The sequence below is a fragment of the Vanellus vanellus genome (genome assembly GCF_965231255.1).
Source record: "Vanellus vanellus genome assembly, chromosome: 4".
Classification (NCBI taxonomy): domain Eukaryota; kingdom Metazoa; phylum Chordata; class Aves; order Charadriiformes; family Charadriidae; genus Vanellus; species Vanellus vanellus.
This window is the reverse complement of record NC_138909.1, coordinates 27160750-27179961: the sequence shown is the minus strand read 5'-3', so window position 1 is coordinate 27179961 and position 19212 is coordinate 27160750.

Genomic DNA, 19212 nt, shown 5'->3' with positions numbered 1-19212 from the left:
CGAAAGCAAAATCGTTAAGAGTATTGGTCTGCAAGTACAGCAAGGTGAACTCTGGTACTGAAGGCGCAGAAGGGCAGACGCTCAGCTGATGTCACTACTCCCAAAGTTTTTCATTAAGGCTTTGTTAAATTAACCTCTTTTCCCAAATACACAGTGTTTCAAATTGCAGGCAAGACAGTATGAGCAGCAGGAGTGGTACCTGATTAGACTGGGTGGATGCTCAACTCTTTTTCATAGGCATATATTTTGACATAATATTTCTTCTGGTTAACTTCTGCACAATAGAAGGCTAAATGTAATTTTTAGTTTTGATTCTCAGCAAATTGATGGGTTAGGGTTTGATAGGAATGTGTCTACCAGGCTTTCTTCAGAGGCTGTCCTAGGTACATGCATCTTGTCTACCTCCTACAGTTTGCGTTGTTGGTGACACGTGTCTCTTTTCTGACATCATCATGATGTCAAAATCGGTATAACCCAGGTTCTTACCTCTTTTTTGGGTCGCATTGGTCTCTACTTGGGAGGGGATGACTCTTACTATTCCTTCAGAGTCAGCCATACTAGCACAGAGCGGCTCAGAAATTAGTGACAAACTGTTATGTCATTAATATGCAGAGCCAGAAGGACTGAAATATCTGTGGATGTGTGCTAATTTTTGATTGTGCTTTTTGTTGAAAAGGTGTTTCACATCTAAGAAGGTTCTTTGCTTTCACAAAGCCTCACGTCTATCAAAAAGCTTGGTATCACCAAAAATACCGTAAAATTTAAAGGAACTGAGTGCCAAGGTTGTCACTCTCAAGAAATCTAGGAGGAAGCCACATCAACATGATTGGTCTGTGATTATTCCCATTTGCAGCAAAGTCAAATAAATAGTTAATTGTCCAGCAAATAGTTATTAGTCCACCAAATGTCATCCTTCCTTGGGAGCAAAGCACTCGCTGTGCCACCTTTTGCAGTTTCTTCAAATGTGATCTCACCCCAGTGTATGAGTTCAAAGTGCTAATAAGGAGAGAGGCAGACGAGGTATTCATCTTTCACCATATCCCAAGAGGTCTGGAGCATTTGGTCTGGTAACACTTGCAGCCTATGGGGTCTTGGGGGTTGGGATCCTCTGGTTGTTTGGGAATGGGGCTGACCCATTTGTCCTTCCTCGCCAGGATGTGACTGGCAGCTGGTACGGGTCTTGGCAACTATTACGCAGTGCAGGTGTCCTCTAGCTGAGCTTTCTATGAAGATGGGGAATGCCACAGCCTGAGGTGTTCGCCACCACGATGGTCTCTCTGTCGAGGTCTTTCAGAAATGGTTTCCTGCATGCAGAGTATCCTCCATAATCTCCTGGGAAAAGCAAGCACAGAAAATTTAGTAACTGCCTCCCCAGATAAACACAGATTTACCACTTTCACAGATCTGTGGTCAAAATCAACTTTAACTGATACTTATATTGCTTTTAATTTACTGTATTCGTCCTGTGTAATGACTTTTGCTGCTGCTGCTGCTGAGTACATTAGGATATTGTCTTTTCTATTGCTCTTTACTGGGCATAGGAAAAGTACACAAACTTCTGAGCTGAAAACACTGAAACACATTTAGAGGAGAAACAAACTAACTAAAGACCTCACTTCCATCCAGAAAGTTCGTGTCACCAAAATTATTGTAAAATTGAAGGGAACTAGCTTTTTAGTTTGCTTCTGCTCGTCACATTACAAACTTTAGAGGGATTTAAGTTCAGGCACCTACCTGAGCTTTTTAATTGAGGAAACTTGGCTCCCTCTGTAGTCAGAGAGGAGAAAGAGAGAAACATCTCCAGATAGGAGTTCCAGCCTAAGAGATCAAAATTGGCTCATTATGTTCCATATAGAATTAGACATCCTGCACCACAAATACATGTTGCAGGTGGTTTTTTTTTTTCGATTTGCTAATGCTTTCATGCATCTTTCACTTACTTAGTTCTCACTCATCGAAAAAATCTTTACAAAAATATTCAGGAAACAGAGAAACTTGCATGCAGGATTTTTCACGTATTCTCAGTTCGGGTCATGTACAAAGCTTCCTCTTTTGAGAATTTGAGAATTAATTATTCAAACTTTTAGAAGAGTCAACAAAGGTCTGTGAGACTGAGCCTTATATCCAGTGTCACAGCCAATTAATGCAAAACCCCCACAAAGTCAGCTCATCCAGACTATTTTATCTATATGAATGGGACTTCTGGTAACAGTTTCATACACCGTTCTTTTTCCACCTCTTCTGCTGATTTGGCATATAAATATCAGCCTATTTACAGTGCACACAGAAGAAATTTTGAATATTGATGAGGTTTTCTCCTGTTTTAAATGTAAAGGGCTTTGTGCCACATGAAAGCCTGTTTTCCCTCTCTCTTTCTAACATGTTACTTTACACAGAAGTTAAATGACTTCTTTCTTAAGTGACAAATGTGACCAAAAGGTTTGAGAACCTATAAATCAAGTAAGCGCGCTTTTAAGCTGTTGTCTACCTTTTGCAGTGCGAGTTAGGAAAAAAAATATCATATTATCTTCCATGACAATGTAGATACAGCTGGGAGGACTGGAAATATGTAATGAAAACTATAAGACCTGTCTACCTTGCTCTGGGGCCAAGCACAAGCCTTCTCAGTTTGCTCTTATGTTAGTGGGGCGTGGGAATTACTCATCCGCTGAGTAATCGGCATTGCTTTCAGAAGGTTCTTCCTTCTTTCTCTGAAATACACACACACACACACACACATAAACAAACCAGTCTTTTAAACAATTGGGATTTTTTTTGAGATTAGAAGACATTTTCACTACAGTATTTGACTAGAAATGGAAACAAAAATTCTCAAAATTTTGGGGGGAAAATTTCAAGGTTTTTGAAATGAATAAAAATATGTATTTTTTGCTCTTGAAATTGTTTTCAAGTTTTCAATGCAAATAAAAAACTACATAAAACAATATGTCTTATAAAAAAGGATCTGTCACTATCTAGAGATATTTTTTTTGTTTATTTTCTGTACTTATCAGTCTGACTTTGTTTCAGAATGTTCATTTCAACAGATTACAAAACTGCATAGAAGGACCCCTGCCATTCTTGTCATAATTTTCTCTGCAATATTACTGACTTCGGCATGGCTATTGGATAGTATGGTTAAACCGAGTAGAGATGGAAAATCCATCTTCCAAGGGATGATTTGTGAAATTCGTATCTTAGATCTATTGCTTTTTACCAAGTTAAATTAGCATTGCTGATTCATAAATTTTTGGCCAAGCCCAAGCTAATCTCCCATATATTGCATTAGAAATTTTGCTCTGCTCTAGGATTTTAACATCATTATTCATTAAAAGGACTGCTTGACATTAGTAAAATACGTTTTACTGACTAGTGCTTTTGGAAGGTTTGTTTTAGTAGCGTTTATAATTTAAGAACTGAGTTTGCACATCTTCTAACGTATCTTAAACTTTGCTTTATAAATTGCTACAAACTGACTGAGAATTGAAAAAGGGGCATCAGGAGCTAATATCAGTGATGAGAAGGATAAAAGCAGAAACCCAGCAGCAAATACTCTGCCTGTTTGAGCCAGAGATTTGAAACTTTCCCCAGCTTGTGGGTAATATCACATTTCCCCCTCCTCTGTCCCCACCCTCCTACTGAGATCAAAAGACAATATTCCTGCCTCTTTGTAAGCACTGTGCCATCTGCACAGCTCCATTTGTAGAAGCAAAGTCCAACTCATCCTCTGTTTCCTCACTTAGATGTATGATACAGTCTGTACTGCCAGAGATCTGATGTGGTAGGAGCAGTTTTCTTATGTGTGAGCCTAACAAATTGAAACCTGCCTTCTGTGCTCCATCCTAGTTGAAACAGCTTCCCACAAAGTCAAGCATCGAGATCACAATCGGTGTTTTGAGGCATAATATGAGCAACGCACACCTATTTATTTTTTTTAAATGCCACAACTCTAGTGGACAGAAATGATGTTTATTAAATATTTGTGGCCTGCTACGGTTGTTTGCTTTTTTACTACACTGAGGAAAGGTAAGATGTCTAGGAAGCCACGAGAAACGTTCTTCAGATGGTGGCCTCTCCATCACCATTCAAACACACGTTGAAATCCCAGCTGGCTGGAGGCCCAGCTGTCCCTGGTGGCTGGGACACCACGGCTTACTTTGGTGTGGCACGGCAAAGAAAAGCTTCCCAAGGGTAGCTCCAGCCCCATCAGTAGCGCTCGCAGAGGATGCCCCTCTCAAACAGTTATTTTTAAGAAAGAATTTTTAAAAGGAAGTAAAAATTGTAATTGGCAACTGTGTAGAAACGATTTCTGAGGTGGCCAAAAGCCAGGACTGCACATTTGGAAACAAGGATTCTACTGGTTTTAAAGAAAATACCTGCAAGTAAAAACAATAATTATTCAAACAAACGAGAAACCCTAAAGAAGATATAAGAGATGAGGGGTGGAGTGGGGTGGGGAACAATGACAACAATGAGAAAATTCATAGCAATCTGTACAACCTAAGAGCTACAATTTTAAGGAATAGAGGGAGAAAGGGATCCTTTCTAGAAAAAAAACATGTTTAGGGATAATTCAGGAATTATTTAGTCTCTTTGGAATCAAATTAGTGCGACTATATTAAAAGTATTGCTAGTAATGCAGAAAAGATAAGAATGCTCAGAAAATATTTCACTTTCATGTTGGGAATACTCAGACAATATTTTGCTCCGGTGTTGGTGATATCACCAGCTGTGGATGAAACACTTTTCACTCCAACAGTAGCTCAGGAGAATTTAGCGTTAAGCAGGGCGTCTGAATGCGGACATTTTCAGTCTGCAGGTCTTGTCACTCTGCTCTGTTGGTGAATCCAGGGCATCTCTCCACGTTTTCTGACACCGTGGGTCAGCATTTGTTTATATGTGATCCCTTCCTGGTGTTGTCATTTGGACTCTCAGAGGACTTCCCACAACACAGCAGGCTCTCAGGTTAGCCATTCTCTTTACCTCAGTGGTTTCTTGTCTTTTAGTGGTCTTGATAAATCAGTGACATTTCTGGCTTCAAGTTCTGGGTCTTGCTTTTCTCTGCTTTGCAGATCGAAGTTCAAAACCTTGAAAACTCCCTATGCTGCATTTCTTCCTGTGATCTCTGTATCATGCTACAGGTTTTGTACCTGCTTGAATAACAGGGAATATCTATCCACCTCTCGGAAAGTATCCCAAAAGTATGGACGTCAATAAAACCAAGGCATCCAGGTCTCAGTGGTGCAATCCTGTCTGAGACCTTGCAGCGCAGCCCCAAGGCTGCAGAGCTGGCTGTGGGAGAACGAGGTGTGTCCATTATCCCTCTGTAGCAGAAACGCATGGCTTTGCAAAGACTGAGGAGCCAGACCACAAATTGTTAGGAAATGCCTCTAGCCAGCAACAGCAACAGCTCCGGGCAGGTCTGGAGATGGGCTGTGAGGAACTGCAGTCCACTCACACTGCGCTCAGCCAGGGTCTGCTCTCAGTCTTGTCCTGAGCCAGGGCCTAAGCTCTACCAGTCCTCCCTGCCCTTCCCAGCAGCGGGGGTGTGAATGGTGAGAAGATAAGTGCACCTACGCTTCAGATGAGCTGTTTGTACATCCTACTTCCCATACAATCATGTGTGAAGGCTGCTATGGCCCGCAGTTGCAGATAGATGAGATTTCTATGCACCCCTGTTCCATAGATGGAACTTCTACCTTCCACCACTCCAACAAGGAGAAAGCCTTGTGTGCAATCTGCTACCTTTCCCCAAGCCTGGCAGAGACAAAGTCCTCCTCTGAACCCTGGCAAAGCAGGGAAAGCATCACTACTCTCTATATAGGCAGTAGTTGGCCCGCATACTACCCAGTTTTGTTTATTCAGTCATGCCCTGTTGCACACTGGGTCTGTGCTGGGTTTATGCTATCAGCAAATTAAAAAGGGGAAGTTAGTCGGTGGGGTTGTACAAATTGTTCCTTGACTCGGCAGGAACAAGAATAAGCTGCCTCCATTTGACGAGACTGTGCAAACTGTCTGTATCTTCCTGGCCCTGTTTGTAAAGCTCTTGAGAATGTAGCATATTCAGCTGCTAAGAAAACTGCCCTAAGGTCTTTGCAACACAGACAAGAGAAAAAACAGTCTAAGGTACGGTATTTTGGTTTAGTTCTCCGCTTCAGACAACTGGCTGCAGCCAGAGATACCAGAACCACTGTGAAGTAACTGATTTCTTAGTAGGAAGCTGAACCTGCTGCTGCTGCGCAGGACTTCATGGAAAACTCAGATTGCCTCTTTCCAAGTAGATGAAGATAGCTTCTTTTGCAATGAAAATCTCGAAGTGGCCTCACCTTTGTGGGCTACTACTGGGAGGCATGGAATAATGGATGGTTAAGGGAACGAGATTAACAAGCAGTCACCTAAAATCTGCTCCCGTGGCCTGCACAGGAAATTTATCCTGATTTAACTATATAGAGCTGGAGATGTTCCTGTAGCAGTGCAGTAAGATAATTTATGAGACAGCACAGTCCCTGCCTGCTGTGCTGTGACCAGAAGCAGTGTGCTGTGCTGCAGCAGTCTCCCGAGGGGCACACTGAGGTCTAAGTCCTGCAGGACCCTGGAGCTGGCTCCTTCCCTAACTTCTCTTTTGAAGCAGAGGTATGGCACAGGTCACACCACCTGTGAAAAGGACCACTGTTACCCACCTCCGGCACTTGGTTATGAGCCACCACACATGCACACATTGTGGGATTTTTTTTTTTTTAAATGGTATTTTTCTAATGTGTCAACAGGTCTTCTGACCCTTCAGGATGCATTTTTAAATTCCCTTCAAATAGAAAAACATTTACTGTGTTTAAAGGAAACTCCTACCTAATCTAACAACTGGCTTTTTAAGAAACTGCCTCATATTTTCAGCCCAGGATCCCCTCTGTGGATGACTCTCTCTTGGGTTTTGATGTTTTACCTTTGTTTAGCTCCACCAACACCAGCAGAGTCCCCTTTGTTTGCCGAGGGGAAGGCAGAACGGGACCCAGCCTGTTCTCCCCAAGAAGCAGAGCAGGGAGCCGGTGTACTAAAACTCTGATTATTTCTCTGGCTCTGTATGTTTCCTGAGAGAGCTGGAAACAAAATCATACACAAAAATTATTTAGCTGGAGGTGAGCTATGAAGGTGAAAAAAAAAAAAAGGGTGTGTGTGTGTGAAGAAAAAAGTTGTGGAGGGAAGGAAAGAAGATAGAAGGTGATGGCTTTTGTAACAGCAGGCTATAAAATGCTACTATCTTACAGGTTACATCTAGGTGTATATCACAATCAGAAAACAGATTTCTCTGCTCTAGGCTGGGCTAGTTTCTCTGAAAGACAGCGCTTGATAGTTTTGGCTCAGTGAATGGATCGATTGGCTTTTGGGCAGGGTACAGGCAGAGCAGTTGTAGGTCTGTCCCCATATACTGGGGGGACCATATACTGGAGGGCTGACCCCTCGTCATTCTGGTGTGACTACAGAAGGGCATTTTTGGGAGTGCAAGCCACATAGCTCTCTGCTGGTCTTACTGATTGCTGTGTATGCATGTGAGTCCTTCAGATGAGTAACAGCTGAAAGGGTTTGGTTGTCTTCCCATTAAAAGTAAAATGCAAAAATTGTATTGATTTCAGTGCAGGAGGATTGGACCCTTAGCCTCCAAGAGGATATTTAATATATTCCGTTACTAGCATCTTAATGGGATACAGCTCTACTGTGCTGCACACGGAGCTGTATATGATACAGCTCCCTCAGGCTGCTTGACAATATGCTCTGTACTTCAGAGACTAGTACATAAACACAATTCACATGCTCTGTCTTTAGTCATGCCACAGTTTTGTCAACCACATCATATTTTTCTGCCTCGGGCTGTGGTGTGTGCTGTTAACACAACTCTCTGGACTCAGGTCAGTGAGCGTAGGGACAGCATTGCATTGCTTCTGCTTTCATGGGTCTTTCCTGTCTTTTCTTGTCATGCAATTAACTTGCCTCATTCCTCTTTTAACTTTCCTTTTATTTTTTTTTTTTCCTACCGCACAACATATATAGTCACTCCACCTTTTAGCTCAAGTTGGCACCAAAGGAAGAAATAGTATGCAGTGTCAAGGCCTCGTCTATAGTACTGAATTCTGCTAAACCATGCTGATTTCCAGCTGCTGAAGATTTTGCCCGTGACAATTAGTCTCCTTAGCTTCATATTATTACCCTGAAGTGTAACAAAGCAAAATCCAGAAGGGCAAAATCCCTTTCTCTTGGAAGACTCTAAAGCTATATTTAATGTAAATACAATGTAATTTGTACAATTCATTCTACTTTATCCTTCAAGTAGATATAAAAATGCAGATATTTAGGAAAAATGAATACTCCTCTGGTATATGATTGTTCTGACTAAGTGAGATCACTTAGCGATCACTCACTTTCTTTCTCAAATTGCCACCAAATCTACACGTCTTTCTCAAAGTTTCTTCCAGAAGATTTTAAGCCCGTGCTTCCTTAGAATTAATAGAAATGTATAAGATGTTGAAGTCTTGGTTAACCTTTAAACTCTAAAAAATTAATGAGCAAAAAACCTTTGGCCACATTTTCAGAAATAGTTTCCCCAGTCATAGAGCTGGTCAACAGCTTTCCAATTTCCCATATGAAATTTCATTAAAAAAAGAAGGGGGGGGGGGGGGAGGAGTGGAACAACCATCAATATCTCTTTTGTGTTTAACTAACACCCAAGACGCTGCAGTTGGAGAGGCTGGATGGTGTATCGGGTCAGGGAATCTGTGCTGGTCCATATCTCCATGGGCAAGGTTTCTCCCAGGATGCCGGCATTATTCTGAGATTTCCTTCCCTCTTTCCTTGGACTGATTTTGCCATAGCCTAATATATACAGCAATGAAACAGATGAAAGCTGACCAAGGGCACGCAGAAGGCAGTACAGCTGTAACTGCAAATCCCTTTTCTTCCGTTCTTGTTGACTGACCCCACCCCTTAGAAAAGCTTTTGTCTAAGAAAAGCAAAATCAACATAAGACTATTTAGATATATGACTTGCTTTGTCTCCAGCAGCAGTAGTAGCTGGATGAACAAAGAGACTGCTCAGCTTCCTGTATTCTCTGGATTCAAAATGGAGAGTACTTTACAATAACAGTTACTTCTTTCATCTCCGAAACATGCCTTCATAAAGAAAGCATAGTTAGATAGAAATCACAATGATGTCTCTTTCTGGTCTCTTTTGTAAAAATTTAGTGGCATCACTTGTTTCTAACACGTGAGTATTCATCTCCATCATTGTGAATCTTTTAAATCAAAAGAGAATGAGAAATCTTAATGGCAAAAGGGAGAAAGGGCTTATCTTTTGAAAGCTTCTGTCTCCACTGCACATCAAATAAAAATGTAAGAGAAAAATCAGTCTTCAAAACATAGTTGCAGCTGAAAGGAGCTCCGTAGTAGGCATACAGTCACAGCCAGATTCTGGCCTCCAAATACAGTTTATGATCTACCATAGAGATGAAGATGATCACCGTATCCCTCTCTATTTACTACTCCATTGTGTTTCTGCCTGAGGTGGGGGGTTAGACAAATTTCATTTGTCTGTGAGACTTATAAAGGGTGTTGATATTTAAGTAGGTGCTGAGGCTACTGCTAGGACTTTGTGCTGCTTCTTTTCAGACGTGTGATTCACAGGGTGGGAAAAGGTGGCCAACAGAGATTCGTGTGACCACTCCTATACCCTGGGCTTTTCTGCAGCTGCTAGCCTAGTTTGGACGGCTGCATGGGGAGATCTGCCCATGCTGGGACAGCCATCCCTTGTATCCGTGGGATGCTCTACTGCCTTAGGTTGCTACAGCCTTAGCGTTGTGGCCCTGTTTTGCTCTACCACCACATGGCTGGTCCTGGCCAGGCAACTGTACATTTGTCATCTTAAATTCCTTCATCGGTGCCATGCCTAATGAAGGCTTTTACACCCCTTTGCTGTTACATACCTCTTCCCCGGTGCAAAGGGGGATGATGTCCGTATGTGAATATCGGACAATACAGTGGCTTTTGTTTATAAGCAATAGTATAACTTTATTACAGCTCACACTGTCCTGATTTCTCCTGCACGGATAGCTCAGCATAAAGTATAAGCCTCTCTTTCTGCTCTAGGCACTCTGTGGTCTGATTACAGCCATGCAATGCCACATCCCACTCCCAGGGGACAGCTGACTGTACTACAGTTGTTAGTTCAGACCCTGAAACCTTCGGGTTTGGAAATAGTGTACATAGACTTGCAAGAAACAAAGGGAGAAAATGCCACAAAATACTGTGGAATAAACAAGATCTGGTTTGCAGAGGATGACTAGCAACAAGTTCGGCAGAGACACTTCCTAAAGTCACAAATTTTCTTTGCTGCCTCTGTGACTGCTTTCAGAAGGACTGAAGTGTTTTCATGGAGTCCAGATGTAAGACAATAGGTCAGTATAATTAAATACCCAAAGCAAAAACATATCACAGCTGCTAAATTGTATAGTTAACACCAAGAGTTAGGCTTCATATGTCAGAAGTGTCATTTGGTTAGAGGACCTCAGATACAAACCCACAGAACAGCCTTCTCTGCCAGGCAGGTCCGGTTTTAGGATCTTAATTATTGAGGTCGTCATGTATACTGGGCATCACGTGTGATAAAAGAGGTAATTTTGCTTTTGGTAGCGTATGTTTCCATTGGCATTTTCTAATGATCAGATACTGCTTGTGGAAGCATTGCGTTCTCAGTTTGGGGCCCAGCAAAAAAAGAGTACCCTGGTCTACCATAAAACTATGTAGGATGTGGCATTTTGTGTAAAACACTGGGGTGAGGCAGGTAAAGCCTCAGTACTGGTTCTGAGAAGGGAGCACTGTCTTGCTTGGGATGCCCTGCTGAATCAGTGGAATTTTTTGCATGAACTGGTGTAAGCATGGGCTGCAGGATTTGGCCAGTTAGTACCAACTGAGCTTTGATAAAAATAAGGCCCAGGTATAATTTCTAATATATTGGGCACCCTTTCTCATGATTTTATCTATGTGCAATTGAAAGGAAACTCATCTAGAAATAAGGAGACTGACGTGTCACATCACGACATTAGTACAGTGTTACATTTTGTGGCCCGTGTTCAATGCAGCCCTCGAGTGATCTGTTCCAATAACGCAGATAACAGCTAGTAGGATGATTCACCCATCAAGCAATAACGAGCAGCCATTGCATCACCTTCTGTTGTTTATTGTATCCTGAGGCTTTTCAGAATACAGTTGCCTTGATAAAAAGATAAAAGAAAAGAACATAAAACTTGGGTGAAAGAAAACTCTTATTAAACTGAATGTACTTCTCATCTCCTCTTTCTCTGTTCCCTTTAAAGTTATTATTAATAGCGCCAGACTGTTTGATAGTGAGCAAGCATTTGTATGAGAACCATTACTGGTGGAGCAACACCTCTGGATCGCTGCTCGAGTTAATGAATCAGTGAGGCCGGAAGAATGTAGGACAGATTAGAGCAAAGTCCAGCCCACGAGTGAGAGACAGGTACATTATGGGCCAGATTCTGAAGACTTTTTCCGTCTACTTGGATTTTCCGGAGGTCAGTAAGAACTCTGCCAGCATAAGAGAGCTGAGCAAAACCTGAGTGATCCCCTAGGCTTTGAAGCTATAATCATGTTTATGTCTCAAGCTCCTCTCAGAGTTCATAATGAGCATTAATTAAATACACCTCAGGGCTCCCTCTGCAAGAGCAAAATGCTCTTACTGCCATTATAGAGAGAGAGGAAACCAGTCCTTGTACAGGAGGGCTTGGAGCTTCCGCTGGCTCTGACTCCTATTTCAAAGGACTTTGAGTTGCCAACTGGACAACCAGAGAAATGTTGATCAGATTTAGCTGTGATGTTGAAGATTTAGCTGTGACATTGAAGATTTAGCTGTGACGTTGATCCTGTGGCTCAATTTTCAGGAGGGCTGACCTCCTCCAGCTCCTTGTATTTTCAGGCAGAGATGTCAGTGTTTAGAGATCCATATGCCAATATTCCGTTTAGCCTTAAGAACACCCAGGTAGTGCAGTAATCTATTTAGTAGACAGTCAGTCCAAGAGGAAGTTGAAGATAGGGAGTGTCTTTCCTCTATGTGAGGTAGGCACCAAGTGCTAACTTAGAAATAAATATACCTGAGTCGTAAACCTCAGAGATCACCGATAGGAAGTCCTCTCTAGACACCAAAGAAATAATTCAACAGATTCATTTGAGTAATTAAACAAATACATTGTTCTGGGTGCAAAAGGAGGTGCCAGATTTTACCCTGGGATGTAGTGTTAAACCTTCACAGCTTTCCAGTGGGAGTGCCGGCAAACTCTGTTGCAGAATGCTCCACTTGATGTGTCATTGCAAGCCAGAGCATACAAAGAAACGATGATGTAGTTTATTGTCCACAAGCCTCACGCTGAAATACTTAGAGAAACAAAACTCACCCATTACCACCGTAGGTCTTCTGATCAAATGATACTTCAATTGCCTATCGGCTGTTTCAGAACCAGCACCCACAAGAACTTTGATAATGGCGAAAACTGGGAGGGTAGAGAGAGACTTACTGTACAATAACAAGTTATCATGGTTCATATTCTCTTTTGCTGCTGCTGAACAGACTCTGCATGAGACCAGAATCTGCTCACAAGCATGCAGGAGGACTTCTGCTCTTTGCGTGTCACAGATGGCACTCTGTGTAAGCTCACTGTTGGAGTTTAGGTCCATGACCAGCACTAATCTCAGTGAGGGGTGAAGAAAGGAGAGTAACGTTGGGCTTTTTTAAAGAACAAGATGGAAAAAGCAGCATAGGTTTTTTCTAGAACAGGGTCCCCATGGACTGTCTGTCCTGCAATAGCAGGCAAGTGTGTTTACACACAGGTTCCCCACACCAAGTGCCTTTGAGACTATCCTACCAATAAACTAAAGCACTTTGTGTGCAGGTTCCCTTCATCCTACCATTTAGCTCCAACAGCATATGAGTGCACGCACTTGAAAGAAGTTCATGCTAATACATTCATTTCTTTGTATTCCTCCTAAAACCTTACAGAGCTAAATCATTCTCCCTTTTTCCCTAGATTATATCCGATTTATGGCACTGCTGCTTTTCTGAAATACTTATGGTTTCTCCAAGTTTTCTGCGGTACACTTGAAAGCAGAGTTTGGTTTATAATTCATGACATTTTCACTTTAGTTTTTTTACCTAGATTATGCCATAAAATCTCATATTTTCACTTTGTCAGCTGCCTAAAGTAAGGGAAAAGTTATAAACTTTTACCCCATGTCAAAGACAAGATCTTCCTTACAGCAAAGTGACCGGCAGGAGGAAACTAGCCAGACAGTCTGAGTGACGACCTGGGGGGGGTGATGGAAGCCCCTCTGGGACAATGCTTTTTCCTGCTTCTGGAAGTCCCTCCTATTTCCACATTGGCTTCTGCATCCGGTACTTTACCAGGATTCTCTTTCACATCAAAGCATCTCTCCCCGGGCTACACATGTAGGGGCACAGCCTTAGTTTCTATGGGAAATAGTTTTATCCCAAAGGAAAGGGAAAGAAATGTTTGGTTTAAATACGCTTAACACTCCCCCTTCTGTATAAGGCACTCTGTTGTTGCACTTTCTCTGGTCCCTTGGGACATCAACATGCTCTTTACCACACTCAAGCTTATTTCCTTAGTTGAGGTGTTTAAAGGGGGCTGTGGGGGAATTTTGCTCTCATCCACATTGGTTAAACAAATATCAGGCTGAAAGCTTGCTAAATTAATTGCACCAAATTCTTTTTTGCTGGTCTCACCCTTAGGATGAGTTGGTCCCAGTTCCACCATTTAAAAGGATTTCATGATGCAGACGACATGGAACTTCTGCTTCTCTCCTAAAGTTATTAGAAACACAGAAGGAACCAATGTATGAGTGATACAACTGCTGCTTAGCTTAGTGAACAGACAGGAGGGATCCATGAATTTATCTGGAAGTTGAAGTCAAGGAGGTTTCCTGGATAAAGAGGTCTAATCAGAGGTGAGCTGCTGACTCTATATTTTGCTGAGTATTTTCTGTAACTTCAGTCAGCCCACAGAAGGACAAGAAATCTTCAGAAATGAGACTGCTCTTCAGGCGAGTGCACCTCTTGAGTAAACAACCTGCAAGCAAAAGTTGCAAGCTTCAAAACAGCAGTTATCACGACTTAGGGATATTGATGTGATGAGGTTTGTAGTTGATACAGAAGAATAAAACAGATGAGGTTTTGAATGCACTAAACCCTTTTTCAGGCTTAGTGAGAAGAGAGTCTTTCGGATTTGACTGTGAGTGTGGGACCATTCAAAACTACACAACTGCTTGCTGGCAGCCATGACTGATACCAAGGAGGAAACACCCAATGACTTCCATGGTGGGGAATTAAACCAAGCCTGGGCACTCTAACCACACAGTCTTCTCCTTATCCCAAATACTTACAAAACATATGTAAATCAGTAGCCCAGTTATTCACTTTTTGAAGTCTCCTGAGTTTGTTTGTTATTCCACTGTTGATGCCATTAGTTCCTCCCCCATTTTCCTCAGTTGGCATTTAATCTCTTTGGGTTGGTCGCTCATGCCTTCAGGGTCACTGGGTTTCTTTCCACACCAGGCTCTTTGATTCTGCCTCTACTCGGGAGCTGGTTAGTCTTTTGATTATTTGAAATGCTTTGAATGCTGACTTTAATTACACTGCCTTCTAAGAGGCGCTTCTACAAGGGTTGCTAACTGCAAGGCCCCGACTGCCTCGGTAGCCATGCTGCTAGGTGGAGAAAGTGTGAAGGAACAGATGTCAATGTTTTATAAAGACAACAACCACCAAAGTGCAAAATTGACATATCACCTTCAAGAATGTGAGACTTTGTTTTGTTTTGTGCTATTTGTTTTGATTTGGTTTATATGTATTTATTGGTACTAACAGAAGCTAAAATGCTTCCACCTACCATGGAAAAATGCAGAATCTGGAAACAGATCTCTAGCTCAGTCAGAAGTGTGGCATTTTTCTTAGGGACAGATTGTCGGCTGCGGCCAAGCACAGCCCAGCAGAATTGAGGATGTAGATGAATTGGAGACTGTCCAGAAGAAAGCAACAGGAATGATAAAAGGTTTATAAAACGTGAGTGATGAGGAAATGTTGAAGAAACTGAGTTTGTTTAGTCTAGAGGAAAAAGACTATGGGGGAAAACCTATGAGTTTTCCAATATGTAAACAATTGCTTTAAAGAAGACAGCCATCATTTGTTCGCTATGGCCACTGTGAGAAGGACAAAAATAAATCAATGTCATTTGCAGCAAAGAATTTTTAAGCTACACTCTGGGAATTAGGTTTTCTCTGGATGTTGAGCCCTTGCACTGGCACATTTGAGAACAGGTTAGACCAACACCTTACAGGGAGGAGAGGGCTAAACCTGATCCTGGCTCACGGCAAAGTGTGGGACAAGGCGAGTGCAGGAGATTCTTTCCAAGCCTTACGTCTTTATAAATTTATGAACTAGGGCTTTGGAGGGAAATGGTTTCGGCTGGGTAAACACGTAGTTGCATTTTCTAACCGGTCCCTCCAGTCACCCCGATGCCACTTCAACAGTACAAAATTATGTCGTCTTTGTGGTAGCTGTACACTGATGTAATGATTTTGGGAACAGCATTTTGAAGTCATACAGCTACTCTAAAGTCAGACTGCTAAACAGCAGAAGCTCCCGTTCCTTTCTCTTTGTTCAGCCTCTTAACTTTCCTCCGTGAGGCAGAAAATCCTTTTCTTGGGATAGATGTTTTGGTTTCCCTCTTGCAGGACTTGGAGGAGCCTCTTTCAGCTCCTCCCATTGGTTTGAAAGAAATCCCTAATCTGCAATCACAACCAATTCCAAGCTTTCCAGCAGGGAAAATGGCTCATGGTGCCATGGTGGGGTAATACAGTTGCACATTTTAGGAGCTATCACACCTTAGGCAAATTGTTCTGGGCCCTCACTGCTACCTTGAGGAAGTTTTCAATGAACGTTCATCTGATGTGATGGTATCTGGCTCCTCAGTGCACACCAACCGCCGTTACATGGTCCGATATGCAGACCGGTTGGCAACAGCAGCAGGAGTGCAGTGTTTGCTGTGCCTGTACAACAGCAAGATTACGTTCCAGCTGGGGAAAGGTGCCTTCTGGCCCAGCCAGATGGTGGGTCAAGGACAAAGTGGAGGAGCAGCTGAAAAAACTGCATGTTTTAGTAAGGATTTTAAAACCACTAGAAAACTGCAAGGCTACTACATTTAGGCAGCAGAGGAGGTAGACAGGGAACCTTCAGAAAATGTCCTTCCATTTTTTTAACTTAGAAGCATTTTCCAGGGAATGAGAATTCATTTATAATTAATTGCTACTGTATTTATTATTATCAATATTGGTTTCAGTTGACAAGGCAAGGCATAATGTTAGTGAGCATGAAGCATTGTGTGCAAAACCTGAACTACCTCCAGGTTTGCACTGCTGTGCCAAGTAGGTTTATCGAGAGCCAACATTGCAACACATGGCATCAAGGGACCCCTTACTGCCAGTCTGCCAGAGAGGACAACAGTCCTGGAGGCAGAACGGTCTTCAACAGAGGAGGCATATCCAGGCAGCCTTGAGCAGGCAGTGGGGGAGGTAGTATACTTCTGAGATTAAATCCTATCTGTGTCTTAATGGAGACAACTCCTCTCCACAGTATCTTTCAGCATCCTGTTAATTAAAAGAAGGATTAGGATAAATGTACAAAAATAAATAAATTAAAGAGAAAGCAACTTCTGCCAAAAAAAATGAACTTTCATGTTCAACTTTTGCTTGAAACTAACTTCCCAGGAGCCAACTTTCTCGGGTAATAGCCTGTTATCAGATAAAGGAAGGACTGAACAAGAAAGATAATTCCTTTGTTATGAAAGCCACCCCCTTCTATCGAGATCTTCTCCCCCTAACTTTTAATGCTCACTGACTTACCTCTGATCTCTTGGCATTTTTGTATTTTCCCACCTGTCTGTCAACCTCCTCTGAGGGTATTTTCCTTCTTGAAGCTAAACTTTGCAGCACAACCAAAAGAAAGCAAACAGAAATGGCTTCAATCGCTCTCATTGCTTAAAAATTCATAATCATTTCTATAGCCGAAGGCAGAAAAGCTAATTATTTACTGTCCCAACCAGTCTTATCACCTCCCGGGAAAATGTGCTATTGAGCTGGCTGCGCTGATACATCTGCAGAAGGCAGCTCTCATCGCTGGGACCCAAGTGTGCTCACATCACCAGTGGGAGTTTTTCAGCTTTGAACAGAGCTGCTGCAGCAGGTTAGCTATAAGGCAGAGGAGCTCAGCCACCGGGGAGCGGGAAGACAGCAATGTCTTGTTTCTCTCCCTGATAAACCTTCTGGCCATCTTGGTATCGGCACTTACAGAAGAGTGAGCTATTTAGGGAAAGACTGTGCAGCCCATGTAAGCTTGGTACATAGGATATTATGGAAAAGAAGGACCAGAAGAATTCTGGCTGATGCAGACAGATACCCATCCAAAAAAACCTTCCCTGAGTGGTGGCTCTGCCTTTCTGTTTATTCACTTGTTTGCTTTTTTATTCACTTGTTTGCTCTTTATGGAAAAGTGCCCAGCTGTGGTGACTGCTGTGAGAGATCTGGGGGATTAGGACTCACTCTTACTCCACCCCACCTTATGTTGCTGTAGGATCCCACTGGAAACTCTTCTATACGGACATCCTGTTCCTCATCCCTTTGAACCAACTTTTTCCCTCTCCTTCTTATCTCTCTTCCAAAGGCCTTTCATAATCTGCCTCTAAACTGAGTTCAGATCCAATATTTGTGACTTCTGCGTAACGTGTTCTGGACCAAAAAGACCTTCCCTTTGCAACCTCAGATTCTTTGAACTCCCCCATCCAAATTTACAACAAACTCTTTCTCCACGTCCTTTTCTTTGAGCAGACTCTCGCTTTTTGTTGTCAACTTGAGTAGACTTCCTGCATTTCTCAGTCAATACTGAGGAAGGTAAACTTGAATACACAGCCTGTACTGAGATAGCACTGTGGGCTACCTTCGTTGTTCTCTGCTGTTCTGTATGAGAACAAGACAATGCAGAAAGCTACAATATGTACCTCATTCATATAGCTGACTTCTTCTAAGCCAGCAGAAGCATTTTAGTAGTTTTAATTCAAATTCTCATACATTTTGCTCATAGGAATGTATGAGCAACATAGTATGAGCATACATAGTTTGTACATAATTCTGAAAAATAAGGCTTCGCCATAAGCAAAATTCAGAGAGGTACAAAAATGGAACAGAAATCAGGTTTGAGCAAGATAGAGCACAGGAGTTTCACCTCATAGGGATAAATAAAGTACTGGCCATTTCTTCTATGTGCTATTGAATTGTAAGGACTCCAGCTGATCTCTAGCTGTCTTTAATTACTATAACTGATTAAAAAGCCTAAAGACCTGGATCTTTCATGGTGGTTAGCTATGAGTGGTGGGGATCTAACCAAAGACGTCACAGTCAGGGATGATACAACAGGAATGACATGGTACAGAGAGGGTAACGTGGCCGCATCAGCACTGGGGCTGCATGTGGCAGAATAAAGAGAAGCAGCAGATCTGAGACAACGATGACGGAAAGGGCCACAGCAAGGTGGGGAGTGAAGCTGGGGAGCAAGCTGGGAGGTGAAGGAGAGGACACTGTAATGCCAAGCTTATCCATGCTTGGCAGGTAGAAAAAGGTAGGCCTGTGTCACATGTTACAGGTGTGTTTATATCGCATCATTGCATTGGCCAGTGAATGTTGTGGAAAGGACCGTGCTATTTGTAACACTTGGAACTGAATTATACTTTTGTGATATGCATCATAAAGCAACTATGCATATATACAGGTGTAGCTTTGTACCCAAGAGAGCCTAACTTGTCCCAAGGCCACCCCACAGAGGTGCTTAAGGATTGAAGCAAAAGGCAGGGTCTCCAGCATGGTATTTAGATCTAGACTTCAGTACATTCGGGTGGCTGCTCAGAGCTTTTGCTCCACCTTGGCCTCTCCCGCCTTGGCTGTGCCTCAGCTCCTTGACACCCCAGCTCTTCCTTCAATTGGGCTTCAGCTTCCTCTCCCGGCCTCGTCTCAACACCTTGCTCTCCCTGCCCTGAGCACAGCAGCCACCGTGCCTGGCCTGAATGGCCAGCAAAGGCTACCACTGCCAAAGCTCCCA